The sequence below is a fragment of the Gekko japonicus genome, unplaced genomic scaffold, assembly GCF_001447785.1.
Source record: "Gekko japonicus isolate JY-2015 unplaced genomic scaffold, Gekko_japonicus_V1.1 scaffold580, whole genome shotgun sequence".
Classification (NCBI taxonomy): Eukaryota; Metazoa; Chordata; class Lepidosauria; order Squamata; family Gekkonidae; genus Gekko; species Gekko japonicus.
In genome coordinates, this window is record NW_015165845.1 from 462,785 (window position 1) to 487,788 (window position 25,004).

Sequence of the window (25,004 nt, forward strand, 5' to 3'; positions counted from 1 at the left end):
GGTGGTGAAAACCAGTGAGGATTGTGAGGCAATCCAAAGGGATCTGTCAAGGATGGGCAAGTGGGCGTAGTAGATAACTCACTGAAAATGTCGACAGTGTATGACTGCAATAAAGAAGGTCAATGCTATGCTGGGGATTATTAGGAAGGGTATTGAAAACAGATCAGCCAATATCATAAAGCCCCTATATAAATCAATGGTGAGACCTCATTTGGAATACTGTGTGCAGTTCTGGTCACCACACCTTAAAAAGGATATTATAGCTTTTGAAAAAGTGCAGAAAAGGGCAACTTGAATGATAAAAGGGTTGGAACACTTTCCCTATGAGGAAAGGTTAAGGCGCTTAGGGCTCTTTAGCTTGGAGAAACGATGACTGAGGGGTGACATGATTGAGGTTTATAAGATTATGCATGGGAAAGAGCAGGTAGAGAAAGAGGTACTTTTCTCCCTTTCTCACAATACAAGAACCCGTGGGCACTCCATGAAATTGCTGAGCGGTCGGGTTAGAACGGATATGGACAGCTTCAAAAGGGAATTAGATAGGCATATGGAGCAGAGGTCCATCAGTGGCTATTAGCCACAAGGTATAGATAGGGACTCTGGGGGCAAGTGATGCTCTGTCTTCTTGGTGCTTGGGGGGGTCAACAGTGGGAGGGCTTCTAATGTCCTGGCCCCACTGCTGGACCTCCTGATGGCACCTGGTATTTCTGGCCACTGTGACAGAGTGTTGGGCTGGATGGGCCTTTGGCCTGATCCAACATTGGCGTCTCTTATGTTCTTATGGGTAGTGAAGGGCGGGGTATAAAGCCAATCTCTTCTCTTCTTCTTCTCCTCTTTGGGTGATTTCCTGATTATTACAACACCACCCAAACCAAAACAACTCTCAAAAATAGCTCGCTATGTCCTTAACTTTCAAGCTCACAAATTAAAACGGGTTTCCATTGATTAGCCAACAAAACTTCAATCTCTTCTCTTCTTCTTCTCCTCTTTGGGTGATTTCCTGATTATTACAACACCACCCAAACCAAAACAACTCTCAAAAATAGCTCGCTATGTCCTTAACTTTCAAGCTCACAAATTAAAACGGGTTTCCATTGATTAGCCAACAAAACTTCAGTTAATGAATGAAACCGTTTAAAGTGGATGCAACTTCGATGGCTCTTACCTCACCAGAGCATGAGTACAAGAAATTGCTGTATAGATAGGCCGACAGCCAGAAAGTCTATAGACACAATCACAGAGCTGGACATTTGCCCCCCACATGCGCCCCCCCCCCCCCAAAGGCGCTAAACAGTTCTAATGCTCATGGTTGCAAAGTTCCCTGTGCAAAAATTTGCAGGTAAATTTCTCCCACAGGTATTTTAAAAAACCCTCGGTAGGGTGATTCTTAAATAATATTTAGAGATCAGAGAGTGATCCTAATTTCTGTGCCTGCCTTCCACCCCAGATTCCCTGTTCTCTTATTCCCAGAACATAATGTTGATACAACAAAGGTTTCCATGGATGCGTATGGTGCTCAGGATTGCTTTGCCTTGAATAGACGTGCGTACAAAGTAATATGGGCAGATATTGTCTAGCACCCCAGGAAAACCCTTTTTCTACACGACCACCACAGGTACAAGGGCCCTGTCTTCCTATGCATTGGGTCACCCTACTATGATCCTGACGTCATTGGCCTATACATGCAGGCAGGCCTGCCCATTTCTCTTCCTTGAGAAGGGAAGCGAACACATAAAATGTGAAAACCCCAGAAGATTTGAAACGAAGAGGAGATTTGAAACGACAGTACGACAGTACGACAAGGATGTATATTGTAACCTTGCTTATTTAATATATTTAATATATATGCAGAGTACATCATGTGAAATGCTGGCCTGGATGAATCACAAGCCGGAATTAAGATTGCTGGGGAAAAGATCAACAACCTCAGATATGCAGACGATACCACTCTGATGGCAGAAAGTGAAGAGGACCTTAAGAGCCTCTTGCTCAGAGTAAAAGAGGAGAGCGCAAAAGTGGGCTTGAAGCTCAACATCAAAAAAACTAAGATCATGGCATCCGGCCCCATCACTCCTTGGCAAATAGAAGGGGAAGTCGTGGAAGTGGTGACAGACTTCACGTTCCTGGGATCCCAGATCACCGCAGACTGTGACAGCAGCCATGAAATTAAAAGACGCCTGCTTCTTGGGAGGAAAGCGATGGCGAACCTAAACAGCATGATGAAAAGCAGAGACATCACCCTGCCAACAAAAGTCCGCATGGTCAAAGCAATGGTATTCCCAGTAGTCATGTATGGCTGCGAGAGTTGGACTATAAGGAAGGACGAGCACCGAAGAATAGATGCTTTTGAACTATGGTGCTGGAGAAGACTCTTGAGAGTCCCTTGGACTGCAAGAAGATCAAATCAGTCAATCCTAAAAGAAATCAACCCTGACTGTTCCCTGGAAGGCCAGATAATGAAACAAGCTCAAATACTTTGGCCACCAAATGAGAAGGGAGCACTCACTGGAGAAGACCCTGATGCTGGGAAAGATTGAAGGTCAAAGAAGACGGGGACGGCAAAGGATGAGATGGTTGAACAGTGTCATCGACGCAACGAACATGAAATTGAGCCAACTTCAGAGGACAGCGGAAGACAGGAGGGCCTGGCTGGAGCTGGTCCATGGGGTCGCAAAGAGTCGGACTCGACTGTGCGACTGAACAACAACAGATGAAAACCTTGCACAAATAGGACTTCTGAATGCATTTGCTTCCCACCCATTTCAGTTCAACTTATTTCAATAGCTCAGGATGAGGTATCGGGATCAGTCTAGCAAATTACAATATTTCAAAAGCAATTGTCTAATTTGCACAAGGAAAAAACAATGGGAGAACATTGACGAATTCCATCACTGTATTACACCCAAATCAAACCCGGGGGGGGGGGGGGTTTACACTGAAACATGTTGTTGCAATAGAAATCCAAACTCCAGACCTCCCATGACTTTCAAGCAAGCTATTAATTATCCTCTGCCAAAGAGTACCCTATAATTAGTTTATATCCAATATTAAACTTGTTATTGTGTTCTCACGGGCCATAACAACAGGCAGCCTGGTGTTTCAAAAATCAAATGCAAACCAGCAAGAAAGATAATTTTAAAGCTCAAGCGAGTGTGAAATAAGAATACAGTTCAGTGGAGGTTATAAGTCAAAAGGGCATTAAGCCGTAGCAGCAATTGGAAATGTTGAAAGCATGACTCTAAGTGCAATTGAAATACAATTAAAGCGTTATTGGAGGATGGAGATTTAGAGCTCCGCATCATAATCACCAAGTTCATTCACCGCTGATTAAAAGTACGACTGTTTTATAGCAAGAACCTAACCATGTTTACTCACAGGCAACACTTATTATGATCAGTGCTAATCCACTGATATTATTTAAATTATACTGCATTTTGGTAAAACTGGCCAAGCACTTAGCAGACCATCTTGTTTAACAATCCTGTGCGACCGACCATTTTCTCTCCCCCCCCTCCATTTTACAGATGGAGAGCTTAAGAAAGGATGCCTTACTCAACTATTGTCCAAGGAATGTGCAATTGGCCCGTGTGCCTCCTAAACTGGAACTCAGTGGATTCTCTGCTCCGTCAAACTTGATCTCTTACCTACGAACAAGATAAGAACATAAGAGAAGCCAATGTTGGATCAGGCAAATAGCCCATCCAGTCCTATACTCTGTGTCACGCAATGGCCAAAACCCAGGTGCCATCAGGAGGTCCACCAGTGGGGCCAGAAGCCCTCCCACTGTTGCCCTCCAAGCACCAAGAATACAGAGCATCACTGCCCCAGACAGAGCGTTCCATCTATACCTTGTGGCTAACAGCCACTACTCCACATGTTTATCTAATCCCATCCTGAAACTGTCTATGCTTTGTAGCCACCGCCACGTGTTAATTACTCTTCGGGTGAAGATAGTTAGGAAGCTCACCGACACTCCATTTAAACTTATTGGAGGATGCAGTTGTTCCAGGGTAAGATCTATAGGCTTATTCCTTGTCATTTATTTCATTTAGTACACCACTTTTCTCCCAATTGGGGCACCGAAGAGCCTTACGACATTGTTCTCCTCTCCCCCACTGTATCCTCACAACAACCCTGCCAAGAGAGAGCAACTGACCCCAGCTTTGCCAGTGAGCTTCCAGGGCAAAGGGAGGATTTGAACCTGAGCCTCTCCGATCCTAAGCTGACACTCTAACCATGACACCACCCCATTCCATATCACATAATGCATGAAGCATTTATCAGCTACCATCAACAGGGGAAGTTTCCCCGGACACTACCTCTTCAAACTGCACCAGTTGGCTTTCTGCCTGGGGTGCAGCTATTCAGTGGCCCAAGTTTCCTGGTTTTGTTGTTGTTGTTCAGTCGCACAGTCGAGTCCGACTCTTTGCGACCCCATGGACCAGAACACGCCAGGCCCTCCTGTCTTCCGCCGTCCTCTGAAGTTGGCATCTGTAAAATAAGGGGAGAGAAACCAGCCCCAAGAGCGCGGCCTCTAATCTGGGAGAACCGGTTTTGATTCTCCACTCATCCACATGTAGCTGCAGGGCGACCTTGGGTCAGTCACAAGCTCTCTCAGAGCAGTTCTCCCAAGAGCACTCCTCGAAAGAGCTCTCTCAGCCCCATAGGGTGTCTCTTATGGAGAGGGGAAGGGAAAGGAGACTGTAAGCCACTCTGAGACTCTGAGTGAAGGGTGGGGTATAAATCCAATCTCCTCCTCCTCCTCTTCTTCATAGAGTTGTTGTTCAAAGTGCTTTATAACTGGGGGGGGGGAATTCAGGATAATAGACGCCAACAGTTTGACTAAGGTAGACTCCCACATTCCTATCATTATGACTATTTATAAAATTTGTATTCTGCCCTCCTGCCCCATTAAGGTGCATGAATCAATCATTGTCATTACAAACATCCAGGTAGGAAATCCTCCTTTCAATGGGACTTCAGAACCTCAACCTCTTTCCCCAGCTGAGTCTGCCAGGGTTGCCATCTCTGGGTTGGGGGAATACTTGGGAGTTTGGGGGAGGAAGAGCCTGGGGAGGAGAGAGACCTCATCAGGGTACGATGTTCTACAGTCCACCCTCCAAAGCAGCCAGTTTCTCCAGGGGAACTGACCTCTGCAGCCTGGAAATCAACTGCAACACCAGGAGGTCGCCAGGCCCCGCCTGGAGGTTGGCAACCCCACCCAGCTCCCAAGGCAAGCTGGATTGCCAACAGACTGGAGGGGAGGGGTAATACCTGTGCCTTTAATAAGAGGGATAACGCCTGGAATTTGGCAAGGGAAGCTTTTCAGGGCAGGAAGGTAAATAACACTCCAGCTAAGCCAAGCCTCTCTTAAAGGCGGTTTCCCAAGCGGTTCGCGAGCCTATCTGAGCCTCACCGCCTTTCCTTCTCCCTCCTAACAAACGGAAATCAGGCACGGGAGAGATCCAGCCCCCCACAAACGAGCAGCGCCGGCCAGACTCGGGCGCCGGTTGCTCTTTCCGGCGCTCCTAACACTCACGGGCGTCTAGCGAGCGCCACGTGGGCGCGCTCGACAGTTTGTGGAACTCCGCAGTGCCGCGATGAACTTGAAGTGTTCATTTCCCATATGCGGAACAGATGGCAGACTGCCAAGCAGAGTGGCGGCGGCGCCCCTTGGCACCGCCGTCCGTCTGTCCCCTGTTTTGCACCGAGCACCGGGATCAAAGGGTGCCGTGGGGTTGCCAACCTCCAGGTTGCACCTGGAGGTCTCCCGCTACAACAACGGTTCTCCAGGCGACCAAGATCAGTCTCCCTGGGGACAATGGCTGCTTTGAAGGGTGGACTCTATGGCAGGATACCCTGTTAAAGTCCCTCCCCGGCTCCAACCCTAAAAATCTCAATTTCCCAACCCGGAGCTGGGCCCCACCATATATTACTCTCTGCAAAGCCTTCTGGGGCTTGGGCATGTCTAACCCCCCCCCCCCCAAAAAAAACCCTGACCACATCTGGATCTGGCTCCATGCCGGACATCAATTCTTACCCCACCATCCGGTACTGAGGCCCGAGGTCAAGTCTGGACGCGCCGCTCTCTGCGCCAATACAATCCGAATCCACAGCGCATCCCCCGGTCATTGAAAATACACGGCTGGGAATTTTAGGGTTGGATCATCCTTATTCCTTCCAGATTTGGATTGTCCGTCATTTTCAGATACTACTGAGCCGAGGAGCCAGATCTTACCAACTGTCTTTGCCCAAGCAGAATATTTTAACGTAAGACGGTTCCAAGGCCACCAGGAAAGAAACGCCCAGCTCTCTTGCTACGAGGTCGGAGGAAACCCGGCACGCCCCCTCCAAATGAATATCGGAGAAATAAACTCTCGCCATCACATCAATGGACACGGTCCAGAATTTCCTTTATATTCTCACAGGCTGTCCGATTCTTTTAACTACGTTTTAACTAAGGCCGATTTCAGTGTTGCTACCGATTGTAAGTATGAGCAGGAAGCCCTGCTGAGTTCCACTGGAACCCAATCCTATTTCTCTTCACTCGGAAGTTACCCGTGCAATCCAATGCGGAGTTCCTCCAATATAAATCCATTGATTCCCGTAGGTTTACGCTGGTGTACACTTGCATAGGCTTACACGGTAACTTCTATGAGGCGCTTTAACTCCTAAACCCGCAAGTTTAGGATAGCACTCCTTTAAAAGTTTTTGCTCATGAGAAGGATTGCCAAACGGTGTAAAACCCCCCCCCCAATAAAAAGTATATGAGTTATTAACTTTTAGTGGCAGCAAATTCTTTTCCTCCCACTCTCAAAGTTCCCTCTTATTACATGACTGGTCTACTAAAGTTAGGAGAAAACGTGACCCAACCCACGTGTAGGCAGAAAGACGCCAAGACCCGCTTTCCGTCGCAGCCCCCGCGCATCCTCAGTCACGGAAGTGATCCCCCACTGTGTTTGGCGATGCTTCCTCTCGGGGGGTACACATGCACGGACTTACACCCTCGATTCGCCAATAAACAAAAAGGCGACGCTCTCGATGTTCCCAAGGAACCGCCGGAGTTCGCGAGGGGAAGGGGTCGAGGGCAGCCGCCCGACTCCGGAGTTGGCTTTTGGCGTCAAACTTCGCGTCCGGGTCCCCGGGAAGAAGGCGCCGCGGGTTGTATCGTATGCAAATACGCAAGCTGACGTCAGAGATCATGTGGGCTTTGGCGTAGATCGCCACTGCCGATCGGAGAGATTTTTTTTTTAATTTTTTTGAAATCGCCACTGGGTTTCTCTCTTTTTTTGGGGGGGGGAGGGGGGCTTGTTTGGGCGAGAGTCCCCCGGCGCGTCTCCCCGCGTTCTAGAACGCGCGCCCGAGAGTTCCATTTCGGGGGAAAGTTCGCCTCGCCGCGTTCCAAAGCTTTGATCGCAGGTAAGGGGAAAACTTCGCCCTCCTTCCCTCCCTCCCTTCGCCTTCCCCTTCGCTCACCCGCCCTTGTAGAGCAGGGGAAAAGATTTTTTTAAAAAAACAGCGGCACCCTTGATCGGAACAAGGAAGTGAGGCTTGGCCACGGGATCTTCCTTTAGCCACGTTGGACTTGTGGGCTCCGCAGCGCTCTGCCCCGAATCGGGAGGTCGGGCTCGGCACGCAACTTTTCCCCGTCCCCCTGCTACAATGCTCCCGTTTCGTTGAGAGCACGGGAGGTGAAAAAAAGTTTCCCCCCCCCCCCCCCTCCTCCTCCTCCTCCCGAAATAAAACATGTCTACGTTTCCCTGTGTCGACATCAGCGATACAAAATATGGCGTCCGCTTTCGAGAGGGCGTTACGTAGAGAGGCGAGGAGAGGAGGCGATCTTGGAGAGGCAGCCTTGGAAAAAGAAGCACCAGGGCGCGCTGTCCCCCCCCCCCCTCTTGCACAGCTGCAACCCTGGGGGATGGCAAAAAAAAACCTCGTCCAAGCGTTCGCAGCCCCCCCCCCAAGCCCCCCCAAGCGTAAGCCACCATCGGCTCCAGCTCGGAGTTGGCACCGATCGGGGCTCGCCGTCTCGCTTCCTCCGCCCCCACCCGCTTGGCGATGTGTCCTGAATGTGGCAAGCCAGGCACTTTCTCCCCCTCCCCCCGGTAATTGCAGATGGCACCAGCAGCGGAGCAGACGTTGCTTTTCGACGGGAGGGGGGGGGTCCACGAGGAGACGGGCCAGAGGTTTCGAAACAACAACAAAAAAGAAAAATCACGTTTGCCCCCCCTCTCCAAAATCTTGCCTCCAAATCCGCCCCCCTCCCGGCTTCCACTGTAGGCGACCGTTCCTTTTTCCTCTTCTGTGCGCATCCCTGTTTTATTGGGGGGGGTCTTTAAAAAAAAACCCACAAATCTTCTTGCGAAGTCTTCTTTGCCCATGGCTAGTGCATTTTTTTAAAAAAATCGCCCCGGTTACTCCTACCCGTTGTTGTTGTTGTTTTCACGTGTTGGTTTGTTCCTTCTGGTCCCCCCGACCAGAAATTCTGCCTGTGCGTTTTCGGGTTATTCAAGTCCCAAAGTAAACGGGTTTTCTTTTGATGGCTTCATGTTCATATCATGTGTGTGTGTGTGTGTTTGATTTGCACCTCTCCTGGCAGGTTCACACAGGGGGAGACAGAAAGCAGGCATGTTTTCACCCCCTCCTATTGGGGGGGAGGGGAAAAACTTGATTCCCAAGGAACTGAAGTTGTGATTTGCTGCAGAGTTCCACCTGATTGATTGACTTCAAAGCCATGTGAGGGTCTCTGCCCTGGACTATTTCCTGAGTGCCTTTTGTTTGGTGTGGGAACTGCTGGTTGTGGGTTGTTTTTTTTTTAAGGTACATTACACCTTTCTTTTCCTCCTTGAGATGGCATCAGCAATTTTGGGCTGATCTAACACTTGGGTCCAGCAACACAGAAGGAGGAGGGTTTTGTAAGGGATGCATGCACCATGTGTAGCGAAAGGGGTGCAGGGGAAAGTAAATGACAATCATTTGGACAAAACGCAAGGAATGTTTAGTTGTGCGGGATTCTTCGTTTCCACACGAATGAGAGTTGGTAATCATTTGGACAAACTGCAAGGAACAGTTTTGAAAAATGCCAATTTTTGAATTGTGCGGGATTCTTAACCGGCCTTTGTCCAGTAGAAGTACCGTTCTGGATCATGGCTGGATTTCATGTTCAGTAGAGCAGACCTATACAACACCAAATCGTAGCCAATCAGATGCTAGACCACCATCCCCCTTTTTTCCTTGCAGTTTAGGCTATCAGGAGGTTTATCTGCTCCCTAATAGGCTCTTCTGTGCAGATCTGCTGTAGTGATTACAGGGGGGGCAGAATCCAAAAATTGAGTTAGGTACCAGGAAAGTTGAGCAGAAAGAATATAAAATGAATTAAACCAAATTAATCAGTCTTGTGATACGCTGCACTTCAAATACAAATTTAAAAACATAGGCCTTGAATTCAGCCTCTAGACTGACAGCCACTGGACTAAGTAGTCCGCAGTGTACATACATAATGCATATGAATATCTCAATGCTGATGACGTACAAACAAGACCACAGTCACAGTGACAAAGACCAAACGTGTTTCGGCTCTATGGGCCTTCTTCAGTGGCCACAAGGACACATATACACCAAGAACGAGTGTTGATACACGACACCAAACAAACCAGGTGTTGATTGATTCACATTTGATTCCATGTGGCCAAATGGTGCCAGTTATTAAAAATGTGAATCTTGTTCCATGACTTTCATGCTCACGTGTGGGGGGGAAAAAGGTATGATGGGCCCCGTTCACACGGAGAAGTTGCCACGCTGAAGACACGGGTGATAGGCGGATTTTCCGGGCGCGATCACACCGCAACATCTGGGAAGCGTAGTGCACCTGTGGCTTTTTGCTGAAGATGCGGAGTAAAAAAACCACCACGTACAATGTACTAGTTTCTGGAAAACGCGGGGCAAGGGCGGGCGTCTGATCGCGTTTCCGCTGGAAACCCGTGGCATCCAGCACCCGCCCATGTCCCGTTGCAAACCGGATTTTTTTTTTTAAGTCTCCACAGGATGCGCACAAACAATCACACACATGCGCAAACTTCGGTGAGACAAAAAAAAATCCTGTTTGCCACGGAAGCGGCGTGATTGCCGGTGTGATCGCGCCATGCTGCTTCTTTGCCACGCTGCAGACTAGCTGTGTGATCGGCACCTAACGGCCTAACCACAGGACCTCGACAGGACGTCTGATCGGGCTGCCATACGTTACTTTGTTCTGGGGCAAACAGCCACGCTTCCCCCCCACATTTTCCGGCCCATGTGACCATTGCAAATTATGTCTAGTTTTAGCAGTTCATTTCCTTGTGGTGTGTATGTATGCCTCAACTAGCAATTGAAAGAATAGCAGTAGTGATTGACATGCTTTCTGAGGGAGTATTGGCAGGGTCGGTAGATCAATTATAAGAGCTCATACAAGTCCCTGGCTCTCAGGAAGCAGGGCTGGGAAAGACCTTTCCCTACCTGAGATTTTGAAAGAGTGGCTGCTTATTTGAGAACATAATAGTGAATGGGAGGTACCAACAGTCCTGCTCTGTATAGGCAGAATCCAGTACCTTTCCTATAACTTTTAATATGGTACCAGCATTCCCTCTAAGCTGAGTTAGTGTGAGGTTAGCTCACAGTTTTTTAGTCTCCAGCTCACACATTTTTGTCTTAGCTCAAGGAGGATGGCTCCAGAACCAACTAATTTATGCAGCAGCCAAATCGCTTGCTCACAACTTTAACGCCAGGAGCTCACCAAGTAGAATTTTTGCTCACAAGACTCCACAGCTTAGAGAGAGCATTGTATGGTACCTTATTTGTTGTTGCGGTCTACCTCTGCAATTGACGTGATAAGAAGAATCACATAACAGCAATCAGAAAGGAGAATCCGAATAGAGGAACTGAGATTAGTGAACCCCCTAAGACATAAGAACATAAGAGACGCCAATGTTGGATCAGGCCAAAGGTCGATCCAGTCCATCACACAGTGGCCAGAAATACCAGGTGCCATCAGGAGGTCCACCAGTGGGGCCAGGACATTAGAAGCCCTCCCACTGTTGACCCCCCCAAGCACCAAGAAGACAGAGCATCACTTGCCCCAGAGTCCCTATCTCTACCTTGTGGCTAATAGCCACTGATGGACCTGTGCTCCATATGCTTATCTAATTCCCTTTTGAAGCCGTCCATGCTTGTAGCCACCACCACTTCCTGTGGCAGTGAATTACAAGTGTTAATCACTCTTTGGGTGAAGAAGTACTTCCTTTTATCCGTTCTAACCCTACCACTCAGCAATTTCATGGAGTGCCCACGAGTTCTTGTATTGTGAGAAAGGGAGAAAAGTACCTCTTTCTCTACCTGCTCTTTCCCATGCATAATCTTATAAACCTCAATCATGTCACCACCCCTCAGTCGTCGTTTCTCCAAGCTAAAGAGCCCTAAGCGCTTTAACCTTTCCTCATAGGGAAAGTGTTCCAACCCTTTTATCATTCGAGTTGCCTTTTTCTGCACTTTTTCCAAAGCTATAATATCCTTTTTCAGGTGTGGTGATCAGAACTGCACACAGTATTCCAAAAAGACGGCTGGTTGGTTCCTAGCTGGGGGACCCTCCCGTCTGAAGACCGCTTCTCCACCGTGAAGGAGAATGTAGCCATGTCTTCTCTTGCTGTCTTCTGCTCCAGCATGCCGTGGGGCAAGATGAGCAGGGGTGGAGAGGCTGCAACTGCATTGCTGGAAAAGATTGCACCAGAGGGTTACCTCAAGGGCTGCGTGCAACCATCACGGAAACTGGGAAGTGTTTGAAGAATTCTGTAACCCATTCAGAGTCCAACAGCTATGGTGGCGGTGGAAGGGCCATCGAGTCACAGCCGACTTATGGAGACCCCGTCATGGGGTTTTCAAGGAAAGAGACATTCAGAGGTGGTTTGCCACTGCCCGCCTCCCATACCTATAGGTCCTTGTATAGCTAAAATTGGCTTAAGTTAAGATGTTGGGTCCAGATTTATATTTAAACTTTATATGGAACATTGAACTCTCCAGTGGTGCATTATCATTATATAATATAAACTGTGCAGAAAATTAAGTCACAACAAACATGTCCTGTGCGTGCCGTAGACATGTGCAGTGTTATTTTTAAAATGAGCATGCATAACAGACTTGCTGGAGACTTTGAGTGTGGTGGATTTCTTACTATGATATTCAGCTCTGTGACCGTTCAGGAATAGTGCCTACTAAATTCGACATCGCTGCGTTCGTTCTGACATCACAGCAAGACTCTTTGTCTTTGATGGGCCCAGGCATAACTTGTTCTCTTTCCCGTGTTATTTATTATTTATTTGTTTGTTTGTTTCGATTTATAGCCCGCCCTCCCCACAAAAGCGGGCTCAGGGCGGGTCACAGACAGGTATACGCCCACACATAAAAACATTTTTAAAACCATTTAAACATTATATGACATTACAAAATTACATATATAAAGTGCTCCAGATATTTCACAAAGATGGCGAACGTACTGCTGCTCTACTAGCTCAGTGTCCTCTGTTCCGGACAATGCCGGCGTTCTTTCCTCCAGGGCCAGGTAATGATGGTACCATAGTGGCGGCTCCTACTCAAACACCTGGCGGAAGAGCTCCGTCTTGCAGGCCCTGCGGAACTGCATTAAGTCCCGCAGGGCCCTGATCTCCTCCGGGAGCTCGTTCCACCAGGTAGGAGCCGCCACCGAAAAAGCCCTGGCCCTGGTAATGGCCAGCCTGGCCTCCTTCGGGCCTGGTATTACCAGGAGATGTTTCGCACCTGACCGTAGTGCCCGTGGGGGAACATATGGGGAAAGGCGGTCCCTTAGGTATGCTGGACCCCGACCTCCTGCTTCTCATCTTACGTGGAACACATGTGAATCATGTTAGTCTGTCAAAGTCAGTCTATCCTTACTGGCAGTAACTTTCCAGGATCTCCAGTTGAAGTAATTCACATCACTTGTTACCTGGGTGTTGATATTATTAGCTGGATCATTTTAACTTGAGATGTCAGGGACATGCAAAGCAGATGCTCTTAGTCATAGAATCATAGAATGTTAGTTGGAAGGTACCCTTTGCCTCTCGCTTATACAGAAATCTCCTGAACCAGGGCAATGAGAAGGTTATACAGGCTGTGGCAGTTAGTGGAGGGATGGTCTCTTCAAGGTACAGAAGTCAAAGACAGCATATAAAATGTTCAGGAATAGAAAACACTATGGAGCTGCAGAAAAAAAAGTTCACATATATCAGTGAGCTTGAAGTTCCTGGAGCAACATCTTGAAGGACGTTATGGATGTTTAGACCAGCAAGAGATAATTGTAATTGTAATAATTATCTTATGGCATTGTGTGTATAATAGCCAGGAGATCCTAAGATTGTCTGGCAGCCGGAAGTTCTAGCTCTTTTAGCATTATGCACCACTAGGTGGTGAGCTAGACTTGTTTTTAAGGTAAGAGACATATCAGAGGTGGTTTGCCGTCGCCTGACTCTGCAACAGGACCCTGGTATTCCTTGGAGGTCACCCATCCAAATATTTATTTATTTATTTATTTGATTTATATCCAGCCCTCCCAAAGGCTCAGGGCGGCTCACATGCGGCAAAGCCAAGGTATAAATTACAATAAAACATATAATAGAATACAATATTTAAAACAACAATAAAAATCATCCTATGACACGGTGCTGAACCTATATAAATCTTCCAAGATAGGAACAACCACCCAAATTTGGCGGCCAGCTATCTCAGTAGCACGGTCTTCCGCTACGCTGTTCTGCCAGGCCATGCCTGCGCCCCTTTAGTAGGGCAGCCGATGACACACTACCTCGGTGGTAGGATAGTGGTGGCGGCGGCTCCTACTTGAACGCCTGGCGGAAGAGCTCCGTCTTGCAGGCCCTGCGGAACTGCATAAGGTCCCGCAGGGCCCAGATCTCCTCTGGGAGCTTGTATTAGCCAGAGCCGACCCCGCTTAGCTTCCAAGATTGGGCTAGCCTGGGCTATCCAGGTCAGGACCAGCAAGAGATATTATTGAGCTTGTATTTCTAACCACAATGGCTCTTCCATCGATTCTGCTGATATGAGGTTTGTTGGCAAACAAGGGAAGTGGATGCAGTTTCATTTGATTCCACTTCCTCCCTACAGCTTCTCCCATGCCCCAGAGCCTTTTGTTCACTAGGCTTCTGTGCCGATTTTTTGGACGTTTCAGAGGACTGCCTGGGGGAAGTGTGAAAGAACAACAAAGGGACTTGTAGTTTGTAGGACCCTGCATTTTTCTCAGTGTTGTACGCTAAGTTGTGGGAACTGGGTGTCCTCCTCCTCAGATGCAGGTCATTCTTTGTGTGCTTTCATTGACAGTGGTTTTCCTATGGTGCGCTTTCCAGAAACTTAACTGAGGTACTTTAGTGAGATGGTCAGGTTGGGGAATTGCAGGGATGAATGCTTCTGAATCTGCACGCTCCTACGCTTAACAAAGGGAGAAAGATAAGCTGGAACTATTTCCTTGATATCTAATTTTTGTGAGCTATGTTTAATTTTGTTTTGCTTGTTTATGTGGAGAAGTAAACAGAGATATGGGCCTCTACCTGCCATCCAAAGTGATGTAGTCCCCCCAAAAGTTTATCTCCTCATCTTCTGTTTGAGAGAGCTAGGTCTAAGGGTGGAATTAGATGTGGCGATGAATACAAGGATGCCACTGAAAATGGGAGTGCTGTGTCAAGTTCTTCCACTTATCTGTAATGTTTAGGCATGCATACCCATGCTGTAACATCATGTCATGCGTCTCCTTGTCCCTGCCTCCACATTGTTGGCTGATAAGGTAAAGTACAGCCATGACTCGGGCCAGTCTTTCTAAACGTTGGGGAGAACTTGACACAGGGCTTCCATTTTCTGCAGTAGTCTTGTGTGTAGCACCAAATGAAGTTCTGCCTTCAGGAACTACTGGGCTGCATCAGATGAGATTCAACAAGGCTGGCCAGCATTGCTTATGAATTTGCTGTACCCCTCCTACAGCAAGCGCTAGGAGTCCAGATCAGCATGAAAAGGTTTCTGTCAAAGCAGGAAGCTTGCAAGCCACTAATATAAATGTTTCCCCGGGAGCATTAGTCAGTGATCTAGCCAGGGGTCATTTCGTAGAAAAAGAGGTGCAGGAGCTCATTAGCATAAGCCATTAGCATCACTTATTTGCATATACCACACCCCCTGACATCACCAGAAGTGTGTCAGAAGGCAGCACCTACCGCTCAGGCTCCACTGGACTGTTCTGGATTGCTATCTATTGGGGGGGGGGGGAATGTGCAGATCTGTCCTCGCAGAGGAGGAAGAGCTCATACCTGAATAAAACTTGGTCTTAAAGGTGCCACTGGACCAAAGCTGCTTCTTGCTCTGACTGAGGGCTGCTGGGAGCGACGGGACATGGGCGGGCGCCGGGTGCCACGAGCTACCACCGGAAACGTGATCAGACGCCCGCCCTTGCCCCGTGGTTTCCGGAAACTAGTACCTCAGAGGTACTAGTTTTTTATGGTGCATCTTCGGCGGGAAGCCTCGGGTTCGCCATGGGAGCTCTACGCTTCCCAGATGTTGTGGTTTGATCGCGCCCGGAAAATCCGCCTATCTTCCGTCTCTGTAGCGTGGCTAATGCTCCGTGTGACCGCAGCCATTATTAGGCAATCAATGGACTTCAAGTCTCTGAACTGTACAGTCCCACCTTGTGATACCTGTATTAATGAGAATAGCAACAAGCAAATTTCAATGGATCTTTTCCACAGCCAGTTTGGTGTCATGGTTAAGAGCGTGGACTCTAATCTGGGAGCAGAAGAAGAAGATAAGAGATTGGATTTATACCCCGCCCTTCACTACCCAAAGGTGTCTCAGAGCGGCTTACAAACTCCTTTCCCTTCCCCTCCCCACAACAGACACCCTGTGAGGTAGGTGGGGCTGAGAGAGCTCTGACAGAAACTGCTCTTTTTTCAAGAACAGCTCTTATCAGAACTGTGGCTTTTCCAAGGGACACATCCAGCAGCTGCAAGGTGGGGAATCAAACCCGGTTCTCCCAGATTAGAGTCCGCGCACTTAACCACGACACCAAACTGTAGTGTACACTACACCAAACCGGGATTGATTCCCCACTCTTCCACATGCAGCTGCTGGTGTGACCTTGGGTCAGTCATAACTTCTTTCAGAGCTGTTCTCTCAAGGGCAGTTCTCAGGAGAGCTCTCTCAGCTCCATCTACCTCACAGGGTGTCTGTTGTAGGGAAGGGAAGGGAAAGGGATTGTAAGCCACTCTAAGACTCCTTTGGGTAGTGAAGGGTAGTGTTCTCTTTTTGTACATAAGACTGAAATGACAAGGTATACAGAACAATGATTAACGGGAACAGTTCAGGCCTGTTGTGCTTCTGACTGTAATCAAGCCAGTCTCTTGGAGGTGAGTGACTCTCTAGCTCTTTCTCTGCCTTGGTGCATCGTAAGTCTTATTCTTTTCCAAGGTTCCTTGTGGTCATAAAATACTGATGTGTGATTTTACAGGCAAGCCGAAGTCCTCCTCAGGCCAGCCGCCTGCCAGTTTAGGTTAACACCATGGAGGGTTTTTTGCCAAATCCTAGAACATCTCCAAGGCTTCTGGTTTCACGGCTATTTTTATTCTGCAATCCTTTGAGGTATCAGCAGGCAATGGGGCAGATTTCCAGGAGGTCTCTGCCATCTGGAGAGACCTGGCTTGCCTAACTTTAGGCCCTCCGTGAAGATAGATTCAGGTGGGTGGCCATGTCGGTCTGCAGCAACAGAACAAAGTTTGAGTCCAGTGGCACCTTTAAGACCAACAAAGTTTAATTCTGGGTATCAGCTTCCGTATGCGTACACACTTCATCAGATACTTCAGATATTCTTCTCCTGAAGAAGTGTGCATGCACACGAAAGATTATACACAGGATTAAACTCTGTTGGTCTTAAAGGTGCCACTAGACTCAGGCTTTGTTCTGTTGGCCCTCCAGTCACTCTGAGACGGTTGTGCTTTTTTACCTTGTATGGAATAACTTAATGCTCCAGCTGCCTACTGGAGTCAGGATGATATGTGTATACTTGACAGCGACTGCAGCACCAAGGCAGCGGAAGTTCCTTCCCAAAGAGGTCTGTCTCATTCTCTATTGGCCTTTAGGTACCATCTGAAAAGGAGCTGTGGTGGCTCAGGTGGTTAAGACGCTGAACTGCAGGCTGTGGAAGGTCAGTAGTTCAGCAGTTCGAGACCCGGGTGCCACATGACGGAGTGAGCTCCCGTCTCTAGTTCCAGCTCCTGCCAACCTAGCAGTTCGAAAGCAAGGAATTGCAAGGAGATAAATAGGTACCGCTTCGGTGGGAAGGTAAACAGCGTTCCGCGCGCCTTGGTGTTTAGTCATGCCGGCCACATGACCACGAAAACGTCCTCGTACAGCGCTGGCTCTTCGGCTTTGAAACAGAGATGAGCACCGCAACCCTAAAGTCGGACTCGACTGGCTTTCGAGCAAGGGAACCTATACCTTTACCATCTAAAAATGGTGTGTGTGTTTTAGAAGGTTTTGTAACTAATTAGAGGTTGTGTTGAATTCAGGCTTAGTGTTCTAAAGTTTGCGTTTTGCGGAGGGTGTTCTTTTTGTAAGCACCTTGGTTTGTAATTGCTACTGGTTGGAGGGGGGTTGTTTTTGTTTTGTTTTTTTGTTTTTGCACTGACCTGGATAGCCCAGGCTAACCCAATCTTATCAGATTTTGGAAGCTAAGCAGGGTTGTCCCTGATGAGTACTTCGATGGGAGACCAGCAAAGAACTCTAGGGTTGCCCTGCAGAGGAAGGAAGTGGTCAACCGCCTCTGTTTGTTTCTTGCTGTGAAAAGCCACCAGGGCTGCCACAATGCAGCAGCAACTGGACAGCACTTTTTCCACCAGCTTCTTTTTAAATTATTGTGTCCCTTTTAATATGTGGATTAAAATTCTGTAGAGACTGTAGCATTCCCAGCACTGCCTTAGCAAGTGCTGGGAGAGTTCTGGGGTGGTGCCTGCAGAGAACAGTTTGGGGAGGATGTGATGTTATTCTGGATTATACTCTCTAGGCTGCCTCTCCTACTCTCTAGTCTTTACCATAGAGACTCAGGAAAAATCACTATGTAGAGGCCATGTTTTTTTTCTCTGGGGTGGGACATTGGGCCTGGGGGCAGGTAAATAGGAGGCCTAGTAAGCTCCTTTGTGGGTCCTGTGCATCTAAAAAGCAGGATAGAACTATTTTAAATACAGAAATACAATTGATAGGAGTGGAGGAACCTTCCATTTATCACAACCACCTCCCCATTGTCTGCAGACAGACATCTCACTTCACTAATGTTTGGAGCGATAACAGCCCTGTTACGTTATAACGAATTAGGAGATGAATTATGCAATAGGCAAGGAAGTTTTGTGTGTGTGTGTGTTTTTCTTAATGAAGATGCTTCCTTCAGATGTAGTCATCACCGTGTGGTTTGTAAAGAGTTCAGTGCCAGCATCTCTGTTGCCCAAGCCTAGGCATGTTTACTCAGAAATAAGTTTGTGGGGTTTAATAGGACTGACTCCCAGGGCAGTATGCACTGGCTAGGCACGCTTAATTGAAACCCAATCTCTTTAGAAGCAGCAGGACTTGCTTTTGAGGAAACGTGTACGGGCTCTGGACTGTACATATACTAAGACCTTCAAGCTTTTGCTGGGCAGCAGAAGTGTTGCATGTTATTAAGGTCTGTGGTGTCCTCTTACTGCTTGAGAGACAGATATACTTGTAGACCTGGTAAACAGAGCTCTAACCTGGTTTGCTGGCGGGGGAGTGTTCTGCCTAGTTAGCAGTTCTGTCATTGCCTTTCTTCTGTTCCATGTTATTCTGTCTGGCCTTGTTTTCCAGGAGGCTTTTCTTGCAAAATTAAAAAAAAACCCACAAAGCTCCAAGAAATCAATTAGCACACAGCCTCAAACTAAAGCAAGATACAATTTAGGTCAGTTACAGGTAGTAGGGAAGAGGGCAAAAAAAAATTGCTTGGGAGAGGACTGCATAAATTGTTATCCCACACAACAGAGGCTTGGAAAGGGCTGTTGATCTGGTCACCTACGGCGAGTAGGAACTCCCGATAGGTGAACAGGCAGGGAAGCTTTACAAAAGCTATTTTTCCCTTTGCTAGCATGAGCAGGCAGATGCAATAGTTGGCATTTTTGCGGGCTACTGAGATTCTTGAATGTTTTGCCAGTCTGTTAGATCTGTGTTGAGCTATGGTCTGACTGAGCTTTGGGAAAGTTTCGATGAATATTTATGAAAATAGCTTAATATTTTTCCTTGGTGATAGAGTACTTCCAGAGCTCATAAATGAATTCTTTGGCAACAGAAAAGGGGATGGATGCTTGAATTTTAGTTCCACGTATCCTTTTCCAAGTGTAGGGGGGTTGAGGATATCCTAGCAATTATGAGGACCATTTTGCAATGCAGGCGTAGATGTGTCAGGTCTCAAAGTGAATATATTTATGTATGAAGTTCTTTTATAACAAGTCAGACCACAGCGCCACCTAACAGCAAGTCTTCAGGGTCTTTTTCAGAGAAGGGCCTTCTCCAATACCTCCTACCTAAGATCCTTTAACTGGAAAACTCAGGACCTGAACCTAGGACCTTCTGTATCATGTAGGGTAGGCCATTGGCGATGTCCTATGTTTGTACCAGATGCCAAGTTTTCTGCCTGCCGATTGAGCTCTTGGGAACCACACAAGTTGTTCCAATGAAGTCCAAGCCCTGTATTTGTTAAACAACAGATTTTAAACAATTATTTAAAGTTCTGTAATCAAATTCCACCCTTCTCTGCACTTGAAACTTACAGGTAGTTCTCAGTGAGGAGGTAAATGTATCTGAGCCATATAATTTCAGACTTCAGCTATGGGTCCATGTGAATGAATGCTCCTTCATAGAGCCACCTTCTTAGAACCGAGAAAACTAGCATCTCAAGGTGATGGCTTCTAGTCTAGTCCTCTCCCTGCGCTGCTAGTTTTCTCTCTGTGGGGAGGTCTCCGTACAGCAGAGTGTTACTTCATGTGAACCCTTACCTGCAGTCTGGTGGTTTCGACTGGAATACAGTAGGTTCACCACCTTGGTGAGAATTCAGCCTTAATTCTCTTGATGAATGGTCAAAGATTATGAAACAGCTGCTTCCAGCGGACTCATTAGAAATGCTGACCCGGATAAAGGTGTCTGGAAAATCATCTTGTCCTGGAAACCTTCCTGCCCCCCCCCCTTAACATGATAGAGCTGATGTTTTTTAAAAAATCACCAAGAAGGTGGCATCTCAGCAGCTTCTAATAATCCTGAGCTGGGAGGAATTAAAATAAAGGAGGCAGGTTATATACTGTTTGTATGATACATCTATGGCTGCGGTCACACGGAGCATTAGGCACGCTAGAGAGACAGAAGATAGACGGATTTTCCGGGCTCAATCTCACCGCCTGTCATGCCTGCCCCTGCTGATGTCATGCCTGCCTTTGCTGATGCCCCTGAACAGGCTCCTGAGGACCCTGAACAGGCTCCTGAGGACAGTACTGCAGCAGAAAGGCAAAGACTGGATCCTGTAGCTGAAAGCTATCTAAGTGGTGAGGAGGATAGAGCCTCCCAGGGAACACCTGCAAGGGATCAGTCTCTGCTGCAGCCCAGTAATTCATCATCAGACTCGCCTCCACCTGTAACCAGGCTCAGGAATGTAAGAAGACAACAGCTGAGAGAGCGAAGGCAGAATGCACGCATGCGTGCCAGAAGATCTCTTAGCCCTGATTACTGACAGGATCCTGTCCTCACTCCTGGCTAGCTAATGAGTTGATTAGCTAGCACTGTATATATGCAAGTCTGTTGCCAGCAGTCATTTGTGCTGGCAACGTCGTTTGTTCAGGACCTGAATCCTTGCATCTCTGCTCCAGACCTTGTGGAATTCTTCTCGGCTTGATCCTTGGCTTTTGACCTTCGGCTTTGTTGACCCTGCGTTCATCTCTGACTCCTCTGGTATTGTTGTGATTTATGGACTTGAAACTTTGGTATGTCTGACCCTGCTTTTGGACTGTGATTTAAACCTGCTTGAACCTTGCTACCTGGTTTGCCCAGCTTGACCTCGGACTGTTCCTGGACTTTTGCTTGCTTGTGTCACGCCCCCTGGTCCTGCCGTGACACCGCCACATCTGGGAAGCGTAGAGCTCCCGTGGCGAACCCGAGGCTTCCCGCCGAAGATGCGCGGTTAAAAACTAGTACCTCGGAGGTACTAGTTTCCGGTAACCGCGGGGCAAGGGCGGGCATCTGATCGCGTTTCCGGGGGTAGTTCCGGCGCCCGCCCATGCCCCCTCGTATAAAGGAGGTTTTTTTCCCAACTGTCCATGGGATGCGCACAAGCACCCAACAGGGCATGCGCACACTTTGGTGTCCGTAAAAAAACCCACCCGTTTGCCGCGGCGCAGGATTGTGGTGTGCTTGGCACCTCCCCCCTACCACGGGACCTCCACGGTACGTCTGCTGGTGCAACCGCGTGTTATTTTGCCCCGGGGCAAATAGCCACGCTTCCCCCCCGCATTTTCCTGCCCATGTGCCCGCGGCCTTTATTCCTCAAAGCAGTGGCATGGGGGTGGGGGTGGAATCTACTACATATCTATCCTGAGCAAGTTTTGAGTCTAGTAGCACCTTAAAAGGCCGACAAGATTTCCAGGGTATAAGCTTTCAAGAGTCAAAACCCGCTTAAGGAGCTGGAAATCTTGTTGGTCTTTAAGGTGGTACTAGACTCAAAACGTGGCTCTTCAGCTGCAGACCAACACAGCTGCCTACCTGAAACTATTTTGATCCTGCCTCTTCTTGAAGAATTCAGCATGACATACATAGTCCTCCCTGTCCTTAGGCTGAGAAGAAGTAACGGTCCTCACAGGTCTCCCAATGAGCTCCAGTAGCTGAACGGAGATTTGAAACCAAGGTCTCCCCAGTCAGTCTGACATTGTGTAGAGGAAGGCCTCGGCCTCTGTGCCCTGTTGTTGGCCCTCCAGAGGAACTGGTTGGCAGCTGCGTGAGTCAGGATGCTGGACTAGATGGACCCTCACTGGTCTGACCCGGCAGGACCACTACACTACTCAAAAAGACTAATCGCCGGGAGCGGTACAAGTTGGTCGTCCAAAGACGAATGCCCGGTTCATTTATTGCCACTGCAGCATGACTTGGGCAATTAGCAAACTTAAGTGTCAAAAGACAATATCGAGCGTTCACAGTATTACTCATCCTGAGAAAGCCCCATTGGCAATCACTCCAAGCAGGTGCAATGAACTCCAGTTGAAAGGGGAGACAAGCGGCCACCTGCCTCAGCCCTACCTGCCTCACAGGGTGTCTGTTATGGGGAGGGGAAGGGAAAGGAGTTTGTAAGCCGCTCTGAGACACCTTGAGGTAGTGAAGGGCAGGGTATAAATCCAATCTCTTCTTCTTCTTTCACACATATTGTGTGGCTCCTGGCAGGGCGGCTGGGGAAGCGAAGGGGAGGCATGTGTTGCCCTTCACTACCCCTCCCTGGGTAGGCTTGAGGTGCGGGCGAGCAGAGAAAGAAAGCAACTGTAAAGGCATTCTCAAACCACACACACCCCGTCGGCTTGGAGAAGGCATTTGTCTCTTTAAATCCCTTCTCCAAGCCGTCTATTTGCTTTCTTTCCACTTCTTTCTCTTTTTCTCTTCCTTCCTTTCCCCTCCCTTCCTTCCTTCCCCCTCCCTCGACCCCATCTATTTGCTTTCTTTGTTTCTCTCTCTCTCTCTCTTTCCTTCCACCTCTTTTATTCTTTCTTTCCACTTCTCTCTCTCATACACAAATAAATATCATTAACAAACAAATATTATTGGACAAATAAATATTATTATCAATATTGGTTTTTACCCGCCTCTTGCTTTTATTTTTGGCAGTCTCATTTCATGTTAATTAAAAAAAAATTGCTTATTTTTCCAATTAAAAAAGGTGTGTAATATTTGTTTGTGGCTTGCGGCTCTCGAACATTTGACATTTATTCTGTGTGTCTCTCACGTCAAGCAAGTTTGGCCGCCCCTGCCATAGAGTCTGCCCTCTGAAGCTGATCTCTGTAGTCTGGAGATCAGTCATCATTCCAGTAGAACTTTGTGCCCCCCACCCGTCCCCCAGGAGCAGCTTTTGGGGGAAATCGCTGGACTGCAAAGGAAGGGGGGGCAGGGAAAGTCCATTCTGCTAGAAGACGCACTCTCTGTTAGCAGCAATTATTGGCGGGATCCGGTTCAATGTGCTCAAACTTGCTGGTTGCGAAGGAAGAGTTGTGAAAGAGGGGGGGAGGTATCCAATCTGGGGAGATGTTTGGGGGCCATCTTTGGCAGGCAGTTCTTCACAGCTTAAATTAGATCCGTCTGAGAGAACCTTTCTTTAAGGGATGCAAGCAGAACAGGTTCTTTATGTGGCTAAAGGCACAACGATCAGTCACTGAAATCATTTGATGAATGGGCTAAAAAGATTGCGTGCCGGCGGCTTCTTCCCGGGACGGCCTATTCAATTCCAGATAGCGTGGACCAGTTAGATGCAGTTCTTGTTTGGGCTCTGTCTTTTGTCTTCGCTGGAAGTGGCCACGAAACCCCGTTTTAATGACCCCGCGTGACATGCACAGAGGCGCCGGTCCTGATATCGAGGCTGGTGGTGGTGGAGGAGAAGTAGGAAGCAAAACTGAAGCAGTTTAGCAACATAATTAATGGGTGACACAGAGTTTGGGTGCCATTTATACGCTGTGCAGTTGGTCCTTCACTATACTGGTAGGCCTTGAAACAAGCAACTGCTGAGTCTTGCCGATGTATATGGCATCCTTAAGAGTTTATCCTAGCTGGGGACTGGCAGTGCTGGTGTGGGACCAGACAAATGGCCTCGCCACCACACTTACCAGTGTAGCAGGAATAGAGATGTGAAGGCCCAGAAAAAAACTGGAAAAATTCGGGGAAAAAACGGTTTTTTTCCGTTTTTTTCCCTGAAGCTTTTTTGTTTTTTTCCGAAAAATTGGAAAAATTGAAAAAAGAAAAGAAATTGATTATGGAATGTTTTATTTTAACATGATAAATAAAATATTTTAAGACAAGGTGTTCAAATATTTTCCAAATCATTTCTAAAATATATAATGGTATCAGATTGATCTAATTTCTGTGCACTGAGGACAAGCAAGTCCTAGGTTACAAACTGAACTCTCCAATGCAAGAACAAGATGCATTTCTTCCTTTAGGAGGTGCGATTGTCAGAAGAAAAGAAAAAGGTTTCAGTTTTGTTTTTGCATGTGGGTGGGTATTTTGTTTGTAATAATTGTTTGGGTACACTATATTTTTAATATGCTAGTTGTGATAATTTCATGCCAAGTAAAAATGTCCATAGTCATTTTTTATGTTCCTAAAGTAACAGAATGACTTTCAATCTAGAAAAGACAAAAGAAATGCTAATGTAGCATTTTTTTCAATTTTTCCAAAAATTTCCATTTTTTCCCGAAAAAAACCCGGAAATTTTACATCTCTAGGCAGGAACAGAGCTCTGTTGGGGTTGGACGTTGGATATGAGAAGGAGCTGTGTCCCCATCTTCTGTCAGACTTCTGAGGTTACTGGAGTGGTATGGGCAAACCCCTGCTGGTTCTTCATGTTCCTCACCCCTCAGTCAATGCAGCAGTGGGGGGAAAGAGACATTGTGTAACAAGGTAATGTCACTTCTGGGTGAAGACCTGGAAGTTATGTTACTGCATAAAACGACACTCTAGGAATCCTGCCCCGCCATCTCTATGGTCTTCACCATAGAGATCGGGGAAACTCCTAGAGCATTGCTTGGTGTGATGACGTCACTTCTGGATCTTCACCCGGAAGTGATGTCCACCTGGTGGAACAGCCTTGCCTGAAGACGTCCCATGCTTTTTAACCATTCTGCAGAATGGTTTGGTACAGAAATGTTCTGGAGGGCCTTGATATAAAGGGAATT

The 25,004-nt window shown here is 47.6% G+C and overlaps 1 protein-coding gene and 1 long non-coding RNA gene across 4 annotated transcripts in view; one reads left to right on the top strand and one right to left on the bottom strand.

Annotated features, from left to right (window-relative positions):
- The window catches only part of LOC107110294, an 11,012-nt gene extending 2,396 nt beyond the window's left edge, over window positions 1-8,616 (bottom strand). Inside the window, exons 1-2 of one of the 3 annotated variants that reach the window (XR_001482510.1) lie at window positions 8,428-8,616; window positions 3,553-3,644 (exon numbers count right to left, since the gene is read on the bottom strand). This is a non-coding gene — a long non-coding RNA (uncharacterized LOC107110294). Of the gene's footprint in view, window positions 1-3,552; window positions 3,645-6,040; window positions 6,133-6,877; window positions 6,960-8,427 lie in introns of those variants that run through there. The other 2 variants (XR_001482511.1, XR_001482512.1) reach the window with 2 other exon arrangements.
- ZHX2 (zinc fingers and homeoboxes 2) overlaps window positions 7,304-25,004 on the top strand; it is a 65,827-nt gene continuing 48,126 nt past the window's right edge. Inside the window, exon 1 of the mRNA XM_015411055.1 lies at window positions 7,304-7,419. The gene's annotated coding sequence lies outside the window, so the exon portion shown is untranslated. The remainder of the gene's footprint in view (window positions 7,420-25,004) is intronic.